At 43.4% G+C, this 21,548-nt stretch overlaps 1 protein-coding gene across 3 annotated transcripts in view; it reads right to left on the reverse strand.

The window, feature by feature from the left end:
• The window catches only part of ndrg2 (NDRG family member 2), a 34,746-nt gene extending 28,269 nt beyond the window's left edge, over positions 1 to 6,477 (reverse strand). Inside the window, exons 1-2 of one of the 3 annotated variants that reach the window (XM_073474934.1) lie at positions 6,188 to 6,385; positions 6,011 to 6,065 (exon numbers count right to left, since the gene is read on the reverse strand). The gene's annotated coding sequence lies outside the window, so the exon portion shown is untranslated. Of the gene's footprint in view, positions 1 to 6,010 lie in introns of all 3 variants that reach the window. The other 2 variants (XM_073474933.1, XM_073474932.1) reach the window with 2 other exon arrangements.
• Positions 6,478 to 21,548: the final 15,071 nt, after the last annotated feature.

The following is a 21,548-nucleotide window of genomic DNA, read 5'->3' on the forward strand; positions in this document are numbered from 1 at the left end:
GGCGCGCACTTAGAGAGGAGACCATTTCAGCGTCGTCAACACCTCAACATAAGGATAAAGACTATTTCCAAGCAGTTGAGATGACAACAGTGTTTGATTCCCTGATATTCTGGGACCTGAATCCACCTCTGAAGTATTGCTTGGAGTCCAATTATAGCTGTTTACTGGCCTAGTTTGCTAGTACCCACACATTCATCTACCTTTCAACAGTGTTATCAGTGTCTTTTATTTTCCAGCAGCTATCAGACCTCAGTGCCATGCACACTAAGATGATAAAACATGTAGAATGGGTGGTTAATTAATCACTGTAGCTCATTTAAAGTCAAGGAAATCACTCAATTTTTCAGTATTTTGTATAATAAACTGTTTAACTGTCAAATTCAGAGTGTGCTCATAAGTAATTACTCCTAATTTTCATTTTATATCAATAATCGTGAGGAAAGAAGTGTTGCTGTTGAAACAAAATCGACCAGAAATCCCCGTTCTCCAACATTGAAGGTCAGAATCAAACTATGATTTGAACTCTAGTACCTCACCACTGTACAACCATGACCGCTCTAACAGGTCAAGCATATCGTCTTTCCCCTGCAGTCACTACTGATGGATAAGCAAACACTGCGGGAGTAAATGTTAATATTGGTAGAGTCAACAGACAAGGTGACAGTCTGAATACGCTCAGGTAAGTTTCCCCCCTCACGTCAATAGAAGAGGAAGTGCATTTGTGCTTCGGCATATGGAGTAAATATGCAACTGCAATGCTAATGTTATGCTACAGTTTCTATTTTTCCCACTTTAATTTCCTCCTCACACTTTGTATGTTTTGGAAATGATTCTCCTGCCAAGGCAAGAACCATGGAGGTTGTCCTAATGTACAGTAATATCCAGTTACAGCAAGTAACTCGGCAATAGGACAATAAGAAAAAAACACCATTAGGAATAAAGAAAAATCAGTTTAAACAGTTGTACATGGAAGCAGAGAGGTTTGCGATCATGGTTTTAAATTGTTCATATGTTATTTGAGTATTTGTTTTGTGAAGTGTTGAAGATTATTCCAAGAGCTCAAAACTGGTGAAATTATTTTGATAATGAAAAACTTTATTCAGCACCATTAGCAGCATTAAGTGCTTTACAAGAAAAAAAAAAAGAGTTGACTCTGCCTGTGGTGCAAAAGGTCAAACTGTCAATGGCGATCCGAATGAAAACAGACAGTGTCCAATGATGGTACAACGAGTCTGTAATGAGGTCACATTGGTCAATAGCCACCATAGCAACAAGGTCAGTGGCTCAGAGTAAGATTGGAAATTACGCCAATGGCTGACAGTCGTCAACCACTGGTTTAAAAGCCCCACCCACTCCAGGTCCACATATACTACAGCACACATCCAGTGTCTGAAATTTTCTGTTCGCTGATTAAAATCTTGTTTAAGAAAATAGTAGTTACTGGATGTAACTCCAGTTCTATGAGTACATGCGTAGTCCTCAAAAAGGCTTTACTATTGGTTAAAGCTCCTGTTGATAAGTCAGATTTTTGAGTCTCATTCCTGACTTGTCAAATACAGACGCTTTGGGTTTCTTGTAGAATACTGGCCGCCATCCAAAAGTGTCTGAGTATTTGATGACTTGGGAATGAGACTCAGAAATCATTTATCTTACCAACAGGAGCTTTAACCCCATCGAAGTTCAGCTGAAATGATACCGCTCCAACAAAGATATCATCATCCATCGCAATGTTTCACTGTGGACATATGCCATATGCCATTTTGGTAGACATCGCCCAAACCTAGTGCAGAGGCAATGAAAGATGGCTTATTGGGTCACTGTGTACAGTTTTCACTCAGACAAACTTTCTTTTGTCAAAAGAAGTGACATGCAGATCACACTTTATCCTTAAAGTCATCATGTATGGATATTTGTGTTTTGTCAGTGGGTTCAGAAATGTCTGCAAGCTCCATCAGAAGTCTCTGAAGCAAACTGTTCCAGTCTGCCACAGTTTAATGATGTCAACAAGTTGATCTCTTTGGATTATTAGTCTGGCCAGAACACAAACACTCGGGGATGTAGCATCAGACCGAAGGACAACTGGTACAGCTGAGGGGTTTATTTTTGGCCCTGACAAATGCATATGACAGGACTGCAGAAAAATGACACAGATCACCGCTGTGACACCTCAACAGCCATGCTCGTTCAAAGGAACAATGTCCTCGCTACAACCTCGGAGTACTGGAACGTCCACGAGACTTTCAAAGACTTGATGTGAGCAACTTGTTAGGTCTTGTGCCTTGAAATCAAGTTTTCTTGAGTTGGTGGGAAGAAATGTCAGGATAAAGTGAAGTATTTCTGCATGTGGCAGTATAATAGCACACAACTGCCTCATCCTGTTGGCATCCTTCTGTATTTTAAATACATTTACTGTATTGTTTCTGTGTTCAAACTGCTTATTTAGTCTAATCAACAGTACAAAACCCCAATGGGAAAAAACATTCATTAATCTTTTCATTGCCCTAATAAATTCATTAACAAAGGGTGGAGAACAATAATGTTTTTATTGATTGAGTTGCTCATTCTTATACTTTCTTAATGCTGAGAACCTCACTAGGTCTATGTGAAGAACAGGCTTTGCTGGTGAGTCGGTGTTACACGAGACTGCTTATCGATCTGAATCAAATTAAAATAAAAAATGCACAACAGGACAATCTGATCTCGAGAGCGACCTATATAAATACCCCATGATTTGTAATTTCCGATGCTGGAACAGGTCAGAGGGAAAACTAACATGTCTTCCCACCAACATGATAAGCTTCAAACATTAAAACAACAGAGACGCTGTTTGTACATGAGTGTTAACTAGTGGGAGGAGGGTTCAGGTCATCTTAATCAAGTAAAATGAGCACTACAATGATTTCAAAAATATCTATTCTAACGTAATAACATCCTGCAGTCAGAGTCGTACTTGTAAATACAGACGAATACAGAAAAATGTAGGCTTAAAAGTTCAATTTAGAGCATTCATTTTCAGGGGTTTTGGTGTTGGTTCATGGAAGTTATCAGCTGGAATGCATTAATAAAAACATATTGTCATACATTTTCTACTGCAGATTGTTCTGGTTTTATCTGCTGAGGTAAAAAAGATATCTGTGTCTGGTATGTCTGTCTCCATCTCCAATACAATAGAGGTGAACATAATTTTCTTTGTGCTGCACAGGGCATTGAAAAGTGACATTATGAAACTGGCGTTCCAAATTGAAGTTCACATTTGGGTTTTCTGCTTTCTGCAAAGAAACTGTCCCAAAGGAAGCTGCCCACAGTCAGTTTGTGAAAAGACACAGTGCCTACGAGATTCTTTCAAATATCGTTTTTTAACCCTTGAAATTCCCTTCACCACGGTTGCATAGATTGCTGCAGGAGTCCTAAAACCTGGAAATAAGTTATTATTTTTGCACTTCTGGTTCCCTTGTCTCGAGGTTAACAGGTTGTGGGTTAAATGCCTGAAATGAGGTCTGTGGTTTAATGGCATAAAATACATCAGTAAATACGACACTTTTAAAGCATTTATGGGTCTCAAAAAGGGTAGGTGCTAATAATGACAACAATGGTGGCTAAATGAGACTACAAAGGTTGTTGGGGACATTAAACATCATCACACCGAACACGGAGACTCATCTACTCACTAGTCCGTCTTTAGAGGCTGACTTTAGTTACAAACTATTCTAACTCTCACTTTTATAACTTGTAGATTGATCAATTTATAGTAAAGTGTGTATTGTATAGTATAGATGGACGATTAGTGGTGGTGATGAACTTCTGACGAGTTCATTAAGGATTCAAAAATCACAAAAGTGGTGTTCATCTGTGAAGATTATCTTGTTGAACAAAATGTGTAAGTATAACAACCTTGTATTTGCCACAGAGCTTAATTTATCCAATAACCTAAAATCCAAGGAAAATCCCTTCTGCTTTTTGTCGAGGGAACCAGGGCGATGCTACCCACTCAGCAAAAACATATCCAAAAGATGTCAATCCAACGTTTTTGCCAACATTGAAAAGACTTCCAACGGAGAGCAGCAATGAAAGTTTTTTTAACGCCTATTTTAGACATCTTTTCAACGTCAGTCGCAGACTTGTGGTTCAAAATTAAAGTTTTCATGACAGCCAAATCTTACACATCAGAAGCTACAGGTTGGATTTGAACCCCGAGCCTCAACCACAGTAGCCTGCATGAGGCATGTACTTTACCAGGAGAACTACTCATTCATGTTTGGTCATCCAACCGTGGAATATTAGCTTAAGCGATGAAAGTTGGATGACCAAAAGAAGCTATGTAATATATGTTTTTGCTTCCTACAAAAACACGTCATCCTTCAGCACTCTTTAAAGGTAAAAGCAGAAATCTCAGAAGAGGCAGATATCTCAAAACCTCATCGGATAAAACCACAATCACTCGTGGGCGAGCTGACCCTTTAATATCCTACTAAAAAACAATGTTCCCGAAGAGTTATTCAGTGTGTGGTCACCCGTTGTGGTACGATACTGAAAATTCATTTGTAATTAACAGCCACAAAATGATGGTAACACCACACCCACCAGCAATTCCAACCAAGAAAGACAAACAGTAGACTGTGTGTGTGTGTGTGTGTGTGCGTGCGTGCGTGTGTGTGTGTGTGTGCGTGCATTTCCATGTCTCACCACAGTCTATACTTCCAGAAAAAAAAAAAAGCTCGTGGAGAGCCTGTGCGCGCGCGTTTGTGCACGATCCTGGAACAATGTCTACTTCAGAGGGGCGTGCGCGCGCGTCTTATCAGCAGGGGCTCCACTTCACTCACAGAGCGGTGGGGCCGCGAGTCTCCGAATGCGGTATGACTCACGGAATCTGCGCGCGGGAGCTTGCTTGAGTGCGTGCAGCTTGCAGCACAGTGAAAAAAAAAACCTGTCTGTGGAGCAGAGTGTGTAAGAGAGAGAGAGAGAGAGTGTGCGTGTGTGTGTGTGTGTGTCCTTGGTCTGGCACGACACACTGAAACAAAACATTCCCCCTTTGCGCGCCGGGCTATAAGATGTTCCATAAGGGAGACTCTTACGAAACATCATTTCAGGACATTTCTGCATTTTGATTTTCCTCTTTCGGGTTTTTATCCGAGCCAGCACAGGGCCAGTGAATGCACACACACACACACACACACAACGGACACACCTCCATTTGACATTGACACACATTACATCCCCTAGTCTGGCGCGCCAAGAACCACAACACCCCCTTTTCTCGAGCCCCACACCCACTGGGCAGCTCCCCCTCCCCTTGGGGGGAGACAAAAACAAGCTTTCCATGAGGAAAATCAGAAGTATCCCCTGTTTTAAACAACACAAAGGAAGAGCGGTGACGCGTCTGGGCTGGGAACACAAGGATGGATGGATGGATGGGGGTCAGGTTCATGTATGATTCAAGTTCATGTGGCAGGAGGATGTCAATAATGGCCTATATTTTTGCCCCGCACGAGGTTTTTAGCCATGCCAGTGAGCTGTCATGCCTGGGTTGGTTATCATAGTTGGAGGAGGGGTGGTGGTAACAAAGACCCGCTGGCTGTGCCACATGTGCGCGTCAATAACACGCACTGCCCCCCTATCACACCAGACTCCATGCACGCATATACTAATTTAAATCGTCATTTCTATACATTGGCGCTTCTAAACATATATAAATATTAATTTCCTGCAGAGTTGAGTGTTTTTGGGTGTTTCTGGGTTCAAACAGTGAGGGGGGGAAAACACGGGGGGCACTGACTACTTTGCATTACGCGTTGCTAAACACGAGGAACAGCCTTTTTTCATCCCTGCACAGAACTCCCCCGAGAAAAAAGCACATTTATTTCTTCATTATATTGCCTTGTTGCATGAGTGCTGAGACAATGACAAATCCACACAGGCTACTCCCTGCACTTTTCTGCAGCAGGACACTTTAAAATAAAGGAGACATATAAATAAACCACAGCTCAGAAGGTTAAAATGACGGTGAACTCACCTTTAAATCAGCGGATGGGGAAACAAGAGAAATCTTCACACAACAGCAGGGACTTCTGCAAATAAAAAAATAGGATAGGCAAGTCTCGTTCTCCACTTGCGAAATTCCTTCTTTCCAACCTGTCCCTCCAAAATCTTTCCCGCTAGTCTCCTGTTATTTCACTTTTTTTTCCCTTGCCTCCACCTCCTGTATTTTCCGCTGTGCCTTCCTTCTCCCTCTCAGTTTCCCCCGGTGTTGTTTTTTTTCTGCTCTCTCCAGCAGGAGCGACACTCGGCGCGGAGGGGGAAGAAAATATGGAGCGGTCAATCAAAAGGCAAGATGGAGCGGTGCAGCTTTTTTTAGGGGTGTCGGGAAGTTATCACCCAATGAAGCACTAGTAAACACGGGTGAGGTTGCTTGCTTTAATCCAAAATACACGTATGATGTTATATGATACACCTTGCAACAGCTCCGGTTCGGATCAAACTAAATCTCCACGCGACAGGGAGCAAAACAGCGTCGCCCCCCCCTCTTCTAATGATTCGCTTTGGTACAGTCCACCCTCGTAGAGCTCGTGCAGAGCGTCGAGCGTAAACAGCAGGTAAACAAACACACCTGGAGCCAAACACAGGGTGAGGGTCCAACATGGAGGTGGTCTGGTGGTCCAAACCCTGGCTGGGGGTCACTGTGAGGGGGGAGTCCAGGTCCCAGTGTCCCCTGGAGGAGGAGGTTCTCCACCAGTCAGCTACATCTGGGGGGAAAAACATGTACAACAATCACAAATCTGATTGTTTTGGTTAAATCAGATTTTTTTCAAGGGGCGGGGTTACGAGCATGAATTTGTGACATCACAAATAGTTTGGACGTTTATTCGTGTATTCATATATTCTGGTCTTTTTAATGAGGGAGAAGGAGTGGGTGGTAATAAAGTGAGTACAGAAAATGTCTTTCTTTTATTGCTCTGTATAATTTAAAGGCAGCTGACAAAATATAATTACGCTAGAAAGCATTAAGTTAATTTATTGTATTATTTGCGTTTTATAAGTTGGAGAATGACAGAAATAAACTAAACTAATCTTCAATCTGAAAAAATGCTAATTAATAGCCTTTTCTCCCTCACACACAAGATAAAATAAACTTTTTTAAGTCCAGGTGGAACATCAAGACAATAAAATGAAATAAAACCATGTCATTAGAGTAAAATAGTTAAGAAAATACCATAATGTTGACTCCAGTGATGTTGATAGTGTGGCCAAATTGACCCCTATTCCCCCCCAACTCCCTCGCATATAAATTCCCATGAAGTTCAGTGCATGAACACCACACATGGCCGCGCAGAAACCCAAAAGTTCCCATGCTCAAGTAACACCACCGGTCCCAGTGGTTTTAGTTTGTGGTAATTTGACAAAACCTTAACTTTATTTAGAGACCTGCAGCATGTGAACACAGTATACACTCACTCAGGTCCCCTTTTCAGTGTATCAGGCACAACATTGGACACCATGGACATTTCCTGCCATATCTGGTAGGCTAGATAAATATCAAGAACAAGAAAGTCCGTACACTTGATGATAATAAAATTGTGGGTAGATTATCATCAGTGTTGTTTGAATTAAACGTTAATGGGTGTTTTTGGACATATTTGAAGTTTTGAAAAACATAAAACTTTAAATAACCATTAAATAGATTTTATTTGACCTGTGGACGTGTGTTCGATGTTCCCCTTTGGCAAAAGTTGAAAGACATCCGAGGCTTTAGTTGGTACGTTCAGTCTGACTGCTTACTTAAACGTGGATTAACAGGCATGATAAAAGCTTTGTGTGATGCACTGTGTATATACAGAGAGTTAAAGGTAACCCAAAGAGACATACGGTATGTACGTATTTAGTCGTGTCAACATTTTCTTCGTTGATGGCACCAATATCCATCTTTATGCCTTGAAGCAGCGACCTTGCTGCGTACTGTTTTCTATGCAGGAATACATAACGAGCTCTTTAACACGGCAGCAGAGGGGGAGAAATAAAGTTGACACTTGTAATCCCAGCTGGAACCATACCACACTGTACTCCAAAACCCAGAGCAGAGCTGCTGAGAACCAGAACATCACTCATCGGCTCTGTGGTTATATAAGCCTCGTTTCTCCCAAGTGACACACATGCTCTCGTTTGTATTGCCGCTGGATGACCACACTTTTTCCCTTATGTGCCTCTCAGCTGTACTTAGACTGGAAAAAGACAACAAAATGAATTCATAATGGGCCGTGGTTCTCGGCAGTGATTATAGTGACCTCGGCATTTAAATACTGTGTTTAAATATATGGATTTTGCAGGAAAGCTGCTTATAGTCAGAATCAATGCGGGGTTGGACTAAAACTAATGTTATCTGCATCATAGTTGGCAGTTTAAAATCTCTCCCCAGCCCCAAATTATCCACCTTACATAATGATCCTGCAGCTCGTGCCTCTGTCATGTTGCGGCGAGCCAGATATTCGTCCCACCCGAGCACACTGACGTGCGTTTGAACAAGTTACAGTGTCACTGTGGATTCAGTCCAAATCAGCACATACGGTACGAACACCCTCGCTTACTTTAACTCACGCTCGCAGTCTTTGCACACACGGTCACGGTTAAAAAAGCAGCTTTCCCTCCAGCTAAAGTGATTTGTTGAATTATGTGCTCCATTAAAAGCAGAAATGGTCCATGCATAGAGAGACTTGCAGACATGCAGCAACTGCTTGAACAGTTTCACTTCTCTATCAGTGGTGGTCATCGCTTATCTTGGCCCACCAGCTGGGCAGCCCGGCTGGATTAAAGGGCTTTCAGGTGACGTAACGCACCCTCTGGAGGCCGTACTTGAAGTCCAACATAAGCTGTGAATGTCTGATTGCTGGACAAGACATGACTCAGCATCTTTGACGGGCGTATTTGATCTTGCTTATGATTGTTGACCTGAAACCGATCGTTTCATTCAACCGATTATTTTTGAATTAGCTTGTTAGCTAGCTGCAGTATCGCTACGTACAATTTTGATACATCTTATTTACACATTATTTTGTAGAGTGAATCTCTTAGATACTTATATTTACTCAAAATGCTAATGTTTTCCTTCATAGAAAATAGCCTTTATATAGTTAGTTTGCTATATAGGTTTAGCTATCTACCAAAACAGCAAACTATGTGGAAGTTGTGCAAATAATTACATTTAAACAGTGAGTTTAGTGTTTTTATTAAGACTGTAAAAGTATAAAATAGTACAGTACAATCTGCTTAAAGGTGGTACACATTAACTAAAATAATCAACAGTAAGTGAATAAATAACAATGTTGACGTTTCTGTACTGTGTTGAAGAGATACCTACTGAATTTAGCATGCTAACCTGCTAGCCGCAGACCTGAAAACCTCTTTCTCCCGCCGATCCAAAGCTCCTGTGCAAGTGGCGTAAACACCAACACTCCCTTGGTAGTCCAGCTAGCTGCACGGCTAACTGAGCTAATTAGCTAACAGTAGCTGCAGTCATGGATGTATAAAAAGAATACAGTTAGCAAAAGTTGGCGATTGGGGCGTCCATTATATTTTAATGTATGATAATGTATGATGTAGAAACGTACTCTGTACATGCCACTCACACGTCTGTACGGCAAATATGAAGCCACCGCAAGCAACTAGCCTAGCTTAGCATGAAAACTGGAAACAGGTAGAAACAGCTAGCCTGGCTCTGTTCAAAGGAGACCAAATCAGCAAACAAGCACCCCCTAAAGTTATCTTGTCTCGCTAGCTAGTTTCGCTAGCTTTATGGGGGTAGTAACTCCCTTGAGTCTCTGCTGGTTGACTGGCAAACGCTCCCTGTCAAGAAATTGTCCAAAATGGCAGATGATCAGCTAACCCTGAAAGCAATTAAGCACATATTTGACACAATTTAGAATTTTTCTGGAATACAATAGTATTCTGTATGTGTTTAAATGTTTTTGGTGATTTTAATATGGACTCATAGGAGTCTTGAGCTAAGACAGATCCACATAAACAATGCAGGAAATGTGTTTCAAGTCTCTGCTGAGTAAATACACAGTTGTAGTCAGACTGAAACAAAATTAGAAGTGACGTGCATTGTTAAATTTAGACATGTTGTTTCTGCTCGGCTCTGCCTCCTGATGTGCATCTTCAGCTCCGACACTTTCCTCAAAGCCACAACGAGCCGCGCCATCATCGCCGGATGGCTGGGATTCGTTCGGCAAAGATTTGTGAGAGTTTACCTCCATCTGTCCTGAACTCTGCGTGACCTGGAACAACCCCAGCCATGAAATCGGGCCGTGGTGCACCTGTGCTCCACTGAACAATAAGTCTGTCGGTGAGGTCATGGCAGGTTGAGCGGCTGATGGAAAGCTTTTTCTTTGAAACTACAAGTCCTGAAATATAATGTGTGTGTTTGTGCGGTCTGTGGGGATTTTTTTGGCACACCTCGAGTCAGTTAGCGCTGGAATAAACAGACAAATACCTTCAAGTGTAAACATGTCATTTAGTGGTACAGAGGACTTTGTTTTGTACTGCTGCCAATAAAAAAGGTTTGCAAGAGGAATAAAGTAAGAGCTACCGTAATAACTTAGAAAAACAAAATGTTGGACACACAATGAATCACAGGACACGCAGAGAACAATCGGCCTGGGAAGTGTTTGTTTTCTGATAAAATATTGGCTGCCGAGCTACAAAGATAAGCCAAGGATGTGACATTACACTTAACTGGCACTGCCTGCAATGTTATACTGAAACACAACCTAACACTGAATAACCCAAACACAGGAGTTCAAGCTGCACCTGATTCATTTTTGCATTTTGAAAAAAACACTTTATATCTCATTTGGACTTCCAATCACACAGGATGCACCTACCGCCCACCCCTCTATTATAATCAGGCTCACCCTCTGCATCAATCAAATTCCAGCGCGCGTGGTGTAATTCGCTATAGTGCTGTTAAAATGATGAGATTTGAGATTAATCACAATCGATCCTACGAGACGGCGCCACGGGAGGTTCAGGTGGCTGGTCATGTAATCAACCGCAGGGCAGGAAAAAGTGACCGTCGCATGTTTAATTTCAGCACCAATCCAGCAGTGGGTGTATTAAATGAAGATTGAGCACTTTCATCACCTGGTTTACGAGCTCAGTCTCTCTCATGAGATTCTCTGCCCACATTTGTCACTCGTCAGCAAAGGGAAAACATAAAATATTCAGATTTGAACAGTTTTATTCTAACAGTTTAAAGCTGCAATAACATTTTATGCCACTAGGGAGCAGCAGAAAGAAACTGTAAACACAATATTGACATATTCTGTGTTGTGTTTCTGGCCATCGGACAACAGTACATCCAATAGCCACTCTCCTTTTTGCTCTATTTTTGGTCTCCACCAACTTGGAGAGTTCCTGTTTCTTTAGCTGCTAAATTATCCACTATGCTAACTAGGTATAACAACATCTTCTGTTGTTATTGCTTTGACTGAGCGACCACTAGCAGCGGTCCAAATGTGTATTCAGTGTCAAATTTAAGGATCGTGAAAAGAAAAACGGGATCAGCCTTTAAAAATGTGTAATTTTGGAGTGGTTGTTGAACATAATGTCCTCCTCAGGTTGTCAAAACCCCCAAATTCTCTGAAACATTCCTGATCACATGACCTCCCAGTCTGCAATAGTACATATGGCCATGTAGCCTCTCCCTCTCTTCCATCAGCTCCTCAACTGCAGATGCCCAGACTGAAAAATGAAAGACTTCAGACTGGTTCCATTACTTTTAAATATTCCTTTGAGAGCAACAGGAAGAACAATCGGTGATGTCGAGGCTTTCGATCTTTTGGATTTTCAGCTTCACGGTCCAGTTAAATGTCTGTATCATGCCTTTTTTACGAGGCACCGAGATTCAGCTGGCTGGAAGCTTTTTTCTTGTTGTGGGGATGCTGAGCCAGACCTCTTGGTCCTGGAGTTTCAAACTTTTATCTCCTCCACCTTCATCTCCTCCATGTCAGCTCCTCCTCAGCATTTTTTCCCCTCCCTCTGCTCTTGTTTTACAAAAAGATCTTGGTGAATAAAGACGCTTTTGATCTGCCTCTCCCTCTGCTCTCCCTGAGTTCAAGTCAGACTGGGTAATGTGCGGCAGCTCCACTGGTGGCCCTGCTCGGCTGAACCAGGCTCCTTTTAATAACTGCAGTTGACCTCGTGACCCTCTTTACAAACACATCCTCCCCACGTTTACCCTCCACAGCCGACCTCCTGCTGGCAGCAGTCCACCAGGGTTAATGCTGAACTGAGGAGGGTGGGGGGGAAAAAAAAAAACATAGACGTTAACGATCCAAAGCCAGTCTGGTTTTCTTTCTGTTTTCCAAATTATGAGTTAACTCCTTCTAAATGCATATAACAGCTTACATATGGCCAGGCATTCCAACGATCTCAAGAGAAAGAACAGATGTAGAGCTGAGGAGATCTCAAGGTATGACTTTTCTGTAAAGGCTTTCTGTGAGCTCAGTAGTGGCACATAAAGAAGTCATTTTTCTCTTAACTTCGTTTTGTTCTCCACCAACAACACCATTATCTGCTTCTTTAGCGACTAAATGCTCCACTGTTTCCTCTTGGTGTCGGCCTACTGGGCAGGTAGTGAGGAGGTTTTTCACCTGAAAACATTGGTATCTGAAGAGAGGGTACATTTAAGGGCACTTCACCATGTTTTCTCCACTGGAAGGGTACATTTAAGGGCACTTCACCGTGTTTTCTCTCCGCTGGAAGGGTACATTAAAGGGCACTTCACCGTGTTTTCTCCACTGGAAGGTCACCTTAAAGGGCACTTTACCATGTTTTCTCCACTGGAAGGGTACATTAAAGGGCACTTCACCATGTTTTCTCCACTGGAAGGTCACCTTAAAGGGCACTTCACCATGTTTTCTCCACTGGAAGGGTACATTAAAGGGCACTTCACCGTGTTTTCTCCACTGGAAGGGTACCTTGAAGGGCACTTCACCATGTTTTCTCCACTGGAAGGGTACATTAAAGGGCACTTCACCATGTTTTCTCCACTGGAAGGGCACATTAAAGGGAACTTCACCATGTTTTCTCCGCTGGACGGGTACATTAAAGGGCACTTCACCATGTTTTCTCCACTGGAAGGGTACATTAAAGGGAACTTCACCATGTTTTCTTTCTCCAGGGCACCCTAGAGGGCACTTGATCATGTTTTAACCACCAAAGGGGCATCCAAGAGGGCACTTTCACAGCGTTTTTTCTAACATGGGACTACCCCCTCCCCCGCCTTCCTTGAGTCCACTAGTGGTAGCACGTCACTGTCATCCCACAGTCCACTCACACAGATACATTACAACACAAAACTTGCCTTTTAGGCGCTGAGCTTATCCAGAGTGATTAACAGCGTCCACATTTACAGACCCACAACACATCCTCACACCACTCTCTGATAATGCTGGTGAGATTAAGCCATTAGCCAGAGTGAGTTGTAATTGCAGTAACATGCTGTTACTGGAAGGTGAAAACCTTGTATATCCAATTTTGGTGATTTGCACGTTTGAGCTTAAACAGAAGGATTCCTTCTTATCTGTAGATTAAGAGAAATCCAAAACTCTTCGGTGCAGGGAGGCTGTTCAGAGCTCCATAGAGAGCAAATATTAGGAATATAAGATGAACTTTTAATGAACCAGCCTGTAGACTCTGATCTCATCATTATTAATAGGGAAGTGTCACTTAACAGGATCATGCAGTCGCCTTGTAACTGGACTGGAAATAGACACAGTCACTGTCAACCAGAAGGAAGATAATCACGCGTGTTGCTCAAGGACACTTTGACTCGGCACATTGTCCTCTGATGGACACATTATCTGTTCCCTGATCGATCCTGCGATCTGATGTGTACACCCCCAACACTGACAGACTTCTTTTTACTAAACCCACCATCCTGTTCTGCAAGTCTCTCCACCGAACTTAATCTGATGCAAAAGAAATAAAATAGCGCAACAGAGAAAAATAAAGCTGCAGTAGTTGTGCGTCTTAAAGCACAAGTAGATTTCATTAATGCCGGTGGAACTAAATAGTGAGGAATGTTATAAATGCTCTAACTGCGTCTTTATGTAACAGGGTGAATTTGCAGTGAATCACTCATGTGACCTCAATATTATGAGTTTTGTGTCTTTCTGATTTACACGCCTTTTCGTTTCGCTTACAGAAATATACGCACACATGTCCAGACATTGATAAAGTACGTGTAAGGTTTCGATTCACGTAGTAAATTATGTTTCATAGGTGCCTCCTTTGATTCGATTCATGATCTCATCTCAGACAGATGCAGAAGGTCTGTTTTAACACCTGTACGAGACGCACCAGGCGTGTAGTGTGTTAGACAGAACTTGGCCAAGTAAAAGACCTTAAGCAAGACTGAAGTAGTTCTGTATATATTCTTTAAAACTGGAGTTTGCAGGAAATGAGGTAGAGGAGAGACACACTGGCAATCAATCCACTCAACCATCTTCTCATCTAATTCACAGTGCCTGTTCCACGTTGATGTAATTAACTGGACAATATCACTGTGATTACTGCACTTTTACTAATCAAACATGTTCATTATCCTGATTATTCTGCATTTGAGGTGGATAAAAAAAAACTGTGCATTGAGAGCGATACTTCAGCTCACCTTCTCATTATTTTCCTCTTTCATCTGAGAATACTAAAAATAACGCTCTCAGCTAATTTGACCGAAACTGAACCAAAAGCCGGCCCGCTCATCTCACATATTATATTTACGTTTTACGCCTTTTCTAAATGTTTTCGCTCCCTTTTTCTCGTCCTCCACATCATCATCTCATGTCACTACCCCCTCGCCTCATCCTCAGGGTCTGTATAATCTGTCTACCGCTGCTGAGACACACTCTCACAAACAGACTCGTCGTTATCAAGTGTTGATGATTTGTCTGATGCTAAAAATCAAAGGGAACATCAGAAATAGCTCCGCTGCAGCGTGCGAGGCAGACGTCCTCTTCAGCACCGTCTGAGCGAGTAAAGAGGCTTTGGAGAGAGTTGACGTTTGTGAGAGAAAGCAGAAGATGAGGGGGGAGGAGGAGGAAGGAGGACGAAGATGAAGAGGAGAGGAGGAAACAAGCAAAAGTTACTGCATCTCCCCGGGGATTATAGTAGTCTGCTGTTACTGTCTGTCAGCCTCTGTAGCAGCAGCAGTGTGTGCATGTGTTAGTGACCGTCTGTGATTTGAGACAGCTGCAGAAAAGGGGGGGCTGCAGTTTTATTTTCCTGTGGCGGTGTGGAAAAAAAGGGGGTGTGTCCCTGCACCCGATTGGCCCAGTGGGCCGATTCCAGTGTACGTGACATCACAACTTCCAACCTGACCTACTTAAAGTGGCCGTGACGTCACTGCTGTCTCTTTCACTCTGTCTCTCCATCCCCTTCCTCCCTCTCTTATACAACTCCTTCCTTTGGCCTCTTTTCCTCTTCATCTCCCCCTCTCTTTCCAATCCCTACTTTTTTTTTTTTTTTTTAAATGTATCTTCTTCTTTTCTTCTTTTTTTCCCCCATCATACAGAGACACAGGAATGGAGTTGAATAGGAGGGAGAGAGCGAAGAGGCAGAATCATCCGCCGTTGCCAATAACCCAATTTCTGCAGATTAAAGCTATATCGATGAATATTAATGTGTTGGAAAGCAGCTCTGGCCCCGATGACATGACAAAACGGGGGAGGCAAGCTTCCACCATATGGACAGAAAGGCTCCGTGGGACCAAAGAAGAAGAGTTTAGCGCTGATCTTGGTGGATATTTGCAGATCGCTGGTGTGAACTACAGCGAGTGACTTCAAACCACATAATGTCCATCAGTATATGTATTATCTGTTGAGTTTACATAACACATCTATTATAGTTCAGCTGGTATGCACAGCTCAAACACTGACTGTATGAAAACAGGATTTCAGAACGTGTCCTCAGGCTGTGAAAATGTGGAGTTGATGCTGAATTTCGGCCCCAGTAAGCAGAGATTTAATGACTTGCAAGTCTTAGTCAAAAACTGGGCCAAGTGCTTCAGTTGTGAAGAAGCTGGCTGTTTTACAGACTTTAACAACATCCAATCTGCAGTTTAAAACATGAGATAGTTTCCTTTCATGTTCAATTTTGAAATGTTTCACAAATTCAAACTGAGGCAACTAAAAACTAATTCATTACTTGATATTTCCGTGGGAAAAAAGAGGAATTATTTCAATGATACACTGGTTCTCCACAGTCTCACTGCCATCGCTGTCATTTAAAAGTAAAAAGTAATTAAGTACACCTACACAATATTAAGTTCTTACCACACTTATTTGACAGCTAAAGTTACTTTACAGATATTACATGCAAAACGTGTAAAAATCATGCGTTATTGCACATTAAAAAATATCTCAACATTTGAAGGCTACTTACATGAAAAACATTGAAAAAACAGATAAACGTTTTTGCGAAATTTAGCGTAGCTTAGCATAAAGACCTAAAAGAGGCGGGAACAGTTCGTCTGGCTCTGTCCAATGTTTGTTTAATTTCTACAAAAAAAATGATGTGTTAACATTAAAATTTGCTGTCTAATAAATGTCAGATTATTTTTGTTGCCAGTCAATCAATAAAGCAATATAGTGTACAAAATACAGTCAACAACAGGTCAGCGTAGCTTAGCATAAAGACCTGAAAAAGGCGGGAATAGCTCGCTTGGCTCTGTCAAAACAGTACAGACGCTAAAGAGGCATCAGTTTGAATAAGCCAAAATGTTTCTATTCCATTAAGTGACATTTTGAAAGCAGGATTTCCTCTCCTCATTCAGTATTTATATGATATCGCTACTCTTCTTAAGTACCTCTGATGTATTTGCCACCAGCAGCTGCAGCATCAGTGTGGTGTACATGTGTAAATGTATTACGGTGGAAAACAGATGTAGCGGCAGATTTTTTTTGTGTTCCCGAAACGCGAGCAGATTATCTGCGAGCAGCAAGGGACGCTGAGGGCTGATTACAGCAGCGGGGTCGGATCTAATCTGAGGCTCCAGTCAGATCAGACAACAATCGGCCCCGAGCGAGAGGCAACGGAGGGACGGAGGGGAGAGTGATAGCGTTTAAGAGCAGGAGGAGGATGGAGATGGAGGTGGAAGAGTTGGGAAAAGCAATGAAGTGTGGCGAGAATGGAAGGATGGAGGGTCACAGGCAAGGGGGAAACAGTAAATGGAAAAAAAATAATTGAAGGTTTCACAGATTTAAAAAAGATAAAGGAAGACAGCGAGAGGAACACGTGAGAGAGATAAGAGAGGGAGGGAGGGAGTCCAACTTTTCCTCCCTGTGGTGAACATGGCCAAAGGGAGAAAATGAGGCAGGAGGCAAAACAGCCGACGGCAACAATTCCTCCTCTCATCCTCCTCCTCCTCTTCCTCTCTTCTTCCCCCTTTGTGTTCAGTGGAAACCCTCTTCCTCTCTCATTTATATTCACACCAGCTATGGGGCTAGTCACAGGGCAACCACTGCACAATACTATTCACACACACACTGTTACAGTCAGGCTCTTCTTTGTTACGGTTAAATTAAGTGCAGCCGAGTGCAGCCACTACAGGCTGAACCAAAAACGAGCAACTTTGTTTTGGTGTTTAACACATTAACACATTGCATAAGACAAGAGAACAAGTAAAAGTCATTGAAAATATTGATTGAATGCACCACAGGGAGGGAGTTTAAGGTCGCAAACAGCTGCCAGAATCTGATGCTATTAGTCAGAAATGTAATCAACACCAGTTTTGATGTCAATTGATTAATTGTTAGATCATTATCAAGCAAACATGCAAACAATTAAGATGGACCACAACTAGGATATACTGCAATGTGGTGAGTCTTTTTGTGGATTGTTTTGAACAGTTTGCTGACACAAAATCAGTGTGAACCAACCAAACCAACCACCCAAACCAACCAACTACCAGCCAACCAACCACACCACCAACCAACCAACCAACCACACCACCAACCAACCAACCAACCAACCAACCACACCACCAACCAACCAACCAACCAACCAACCAACCAACTACCAACCAACCAACCAACTACCAACCAACCAACCAAACCAACCACCCAAACCAACCAACCAACTACCAACCAACCAACCACACCACCAACCACACCACCAACCAACCAACCAACCACACCACCAACCAACCAACCAACCAACCAACCAACCACACCACCAACCAACCACACCACCAACCAACCAACCAACCAACCAACCAACCAACCAACCAACCACACCACCAACCAACCAACCAACCACACCACCAACCAACCAACCAACCACACCACCAACCAACCAACCAACCACACCACCAACCAACCAACCAACCAACCAACCACACCACCAACCAACCAACCAACCAACCAACCAACCACACCACCAACCAACCAACCAACCAACCAACCAACCACACCACCAACCAACCAACCAACCACACCACCTACCAACCAACCAACCACACCACCAACCAACCAACCAACCACACCACCAACCAACCAACCAACCAACCAACCAACCAACCACACCACCAACCAACCAACCAACCAACCAACCAACCAACCAACTACCAACCAACCAACCAACTACCAACCAACCAACCAAACCAACCACCCAAACCAACCAACCAACTACCAACCAACCAACCACACCACCAACCACACCACCAACCAACCAACCAACCACACCACCAACCAACCAACCAACCAACCAACCAACCACACCACCAACCAACCACACCACCAACCAACCAACCAACCAACCAACCAACCAACCAACCAACCACACCACCAACCAACCAACCAACCACACCACCAACCAACCAACCAACCACACCACCAACCAACCAACCAACCACACCACCAACCAACCAACCAACCAACCAACCACACCACCAACCAACCAACCAACCAACCAACCAACCACACCACCAACCAACCAACCAACCAACCAACCAACCACACCACCAACCAACCAACCAACCACACCACCTACCAACCAACCAACCACACCACCAACCAACCAACCAACCACACCACCAACCAACCAACCAACCAACCAACCAACCAACCACCACCACCAACCAACCAACCAACCAACCAACCAACCAACCAACTACCAACCAACCAACCAACTACCAACCAACCAACCAAACCAACCACCCAAACCAACCAACCAACTACCAACCAACCAACCACACCACCAACCACACCACCAACCAACCAACCAACCACACCACCAACCAACCAACCAACCAACCAACCAACCACACCACCAACCAACCACACCACCAACCAACCAACCAACCAACCAACCAACCAACCAACCAACCACACCACCAACCAACCAACCAACCACACCACCAACCAACCAACCAACCACACCACCAACCAACCAACCAACCACACCACCAACCAACCAACCAACCAACCAACCACACCACCAACCAACCAACCAACCAACCAACCAACCACACCACCAACCAACCAACCAACCAACCAACCAACCACACCACCAACCAACCAACCAACCACACCACCTACCAACCAACCAACCACACCACCAACCAACCAACCAACCACACCACCAACCAACCAACCAACCAACCAACCAACCAACCACACCACCAACCAACCAACCAACCAACCAACCAACCAACCAACTACCAACCAACCAACCAACTACCAACCAACCAACCAAACCAACCACCCAAACCAACCAACCAACTACCAACCAACCAACCACACCACCAACCACACCACCAACCAACCAACCAACCACACCACCAACCAACCAACCAACCAACCAACCAACCAACCAACCAACCACAGCACCAACCAACCACACCACCAACCAACCAACCAACCAACCAACCAACCAACCAACCACACCACCAACCAACCAACCAACCACACCACCAACCAACCAACCAACCACACCACCAACCAACCAACCAACCACACCACCAACCAACCAACCAACCAACCAACCAACCAACCAACCAACCAACCAACCAACCACACCACCAACCAACCAACCAACCAACCAACCAACCAACCAACCAACCAACCAACCACACCACCAACCAACCAACCACACCACCAACCAACCACACCACCAACCAACCAACCAACCAACCAACCAACCAACCAACCAACCAACCAACCACACCACCAACCAACCAACCAACCAACCAACCAACCAACCACACCACCAACCAACCAACCAACCAACCAACCACACAACCAACCAACCAACCAACCAACCAACCACACCACCATACACCTATATTTTTCCAATATTTTGTCTTAATTTTCTGGAATTTCTGCCCAAGTTGTTCAATGTGCAAATTGAAAATGTGCATAAAAACAAGTGGATGGAAACCCACCACCAGGTGAAATCTCACAAATACAAACACCTACAAACAAAAAAAAGGTCATTAAATCAGTGTATCAGTAATTACCAGATTCAATGAAAAGGGATTTAGGTGTAAATTGACATTAAAACAGGTCTAAAAGTCCTTCTTGCCATTGTTTCTTCTTTTACACACATTAAGGCATCCACACACACACACATGTACAGTCGGCTGCAAACTGAGATACACTTTTCACCTCCTATGTTAACTCGTATATCAGTCATCCTGTGTTTTCTTAGCTCTCTCTCTTCTCGTAGATTCCTCTGACAAGCTCACATGAGCCTGGTTATTTTTATGGCTCTCTTTCATCGTGTTTTTGTTTCACGCTCCTTCTCTCTCCGCTGTCATTCACACAAAGCGCTCCCAGCAGTGACACCGATAAATCACCCTGGAGGCTTACAGCTCCATCCCTCTATCTCTCACTCCTCATCACCTTTCCCTGCTCCGTGACCTCTCTGCAGCCCTGTAAGTCTCCTCTCCCTTTTATCTCCCTCCTCCTCGTCTCTTTCGCACCCCTCTCGTCCCTCGCTTCCCTCGTCTCGGCCTTGACCTCCTTTATCTCCCGGGCCTCCATCGCCTCGCCCACCTGCGAGGCTGAATCACCGAGTACATCATACACTTCTGTTCGTTTTTATTTTTACCACTGATGTTTGGATAGTTGACATTGATTTCAAGAGACATATTTCTCTCTTTTAAATTAATTAAAGCATTGACTAGATCAGTAGGATATTCTCCACTTACACACTATTCTCTTGCTAGCTACGATTTAGCTGAGAGCACTGGTACCAGTCTAATGTTTGTACAGTAAATACAGAGCTACAGCCAGCAGCTGTTAGCTTAGCTTAGCTTAGCATAAAGTCTTGAAATATGGGGGGACTGGGTTAAAAAGCTAGCTTGACTCCGTCAAAAATCCGCCTACCGTCCACTCTTTGTGCTATGCTAAGCTAACCAGCTGCTGCCTTTAGCTTCATTTTTACATCATAGGATCGTAGCTCAATCTGACCATCTAACTCTTAGAAAGAAAGTGAATAAGTTTAATTCCCAAAATGTTGAACTATTCCTTTTTTGGTTAGGTTATTCATAAAACTTT

The sequence above is a fragment of the Pagrus major genome, chromosome 10 (assembly GCF_040436345.1).
Source record: "Pagrus major chromosome 10, Pma_NU_1.0".
Lineage (NCBI taxonomy): Eukaryota > Metazoa > Chordata > Actinopteri > Spariformes > Sparidae > Pagrus > Pagrus major.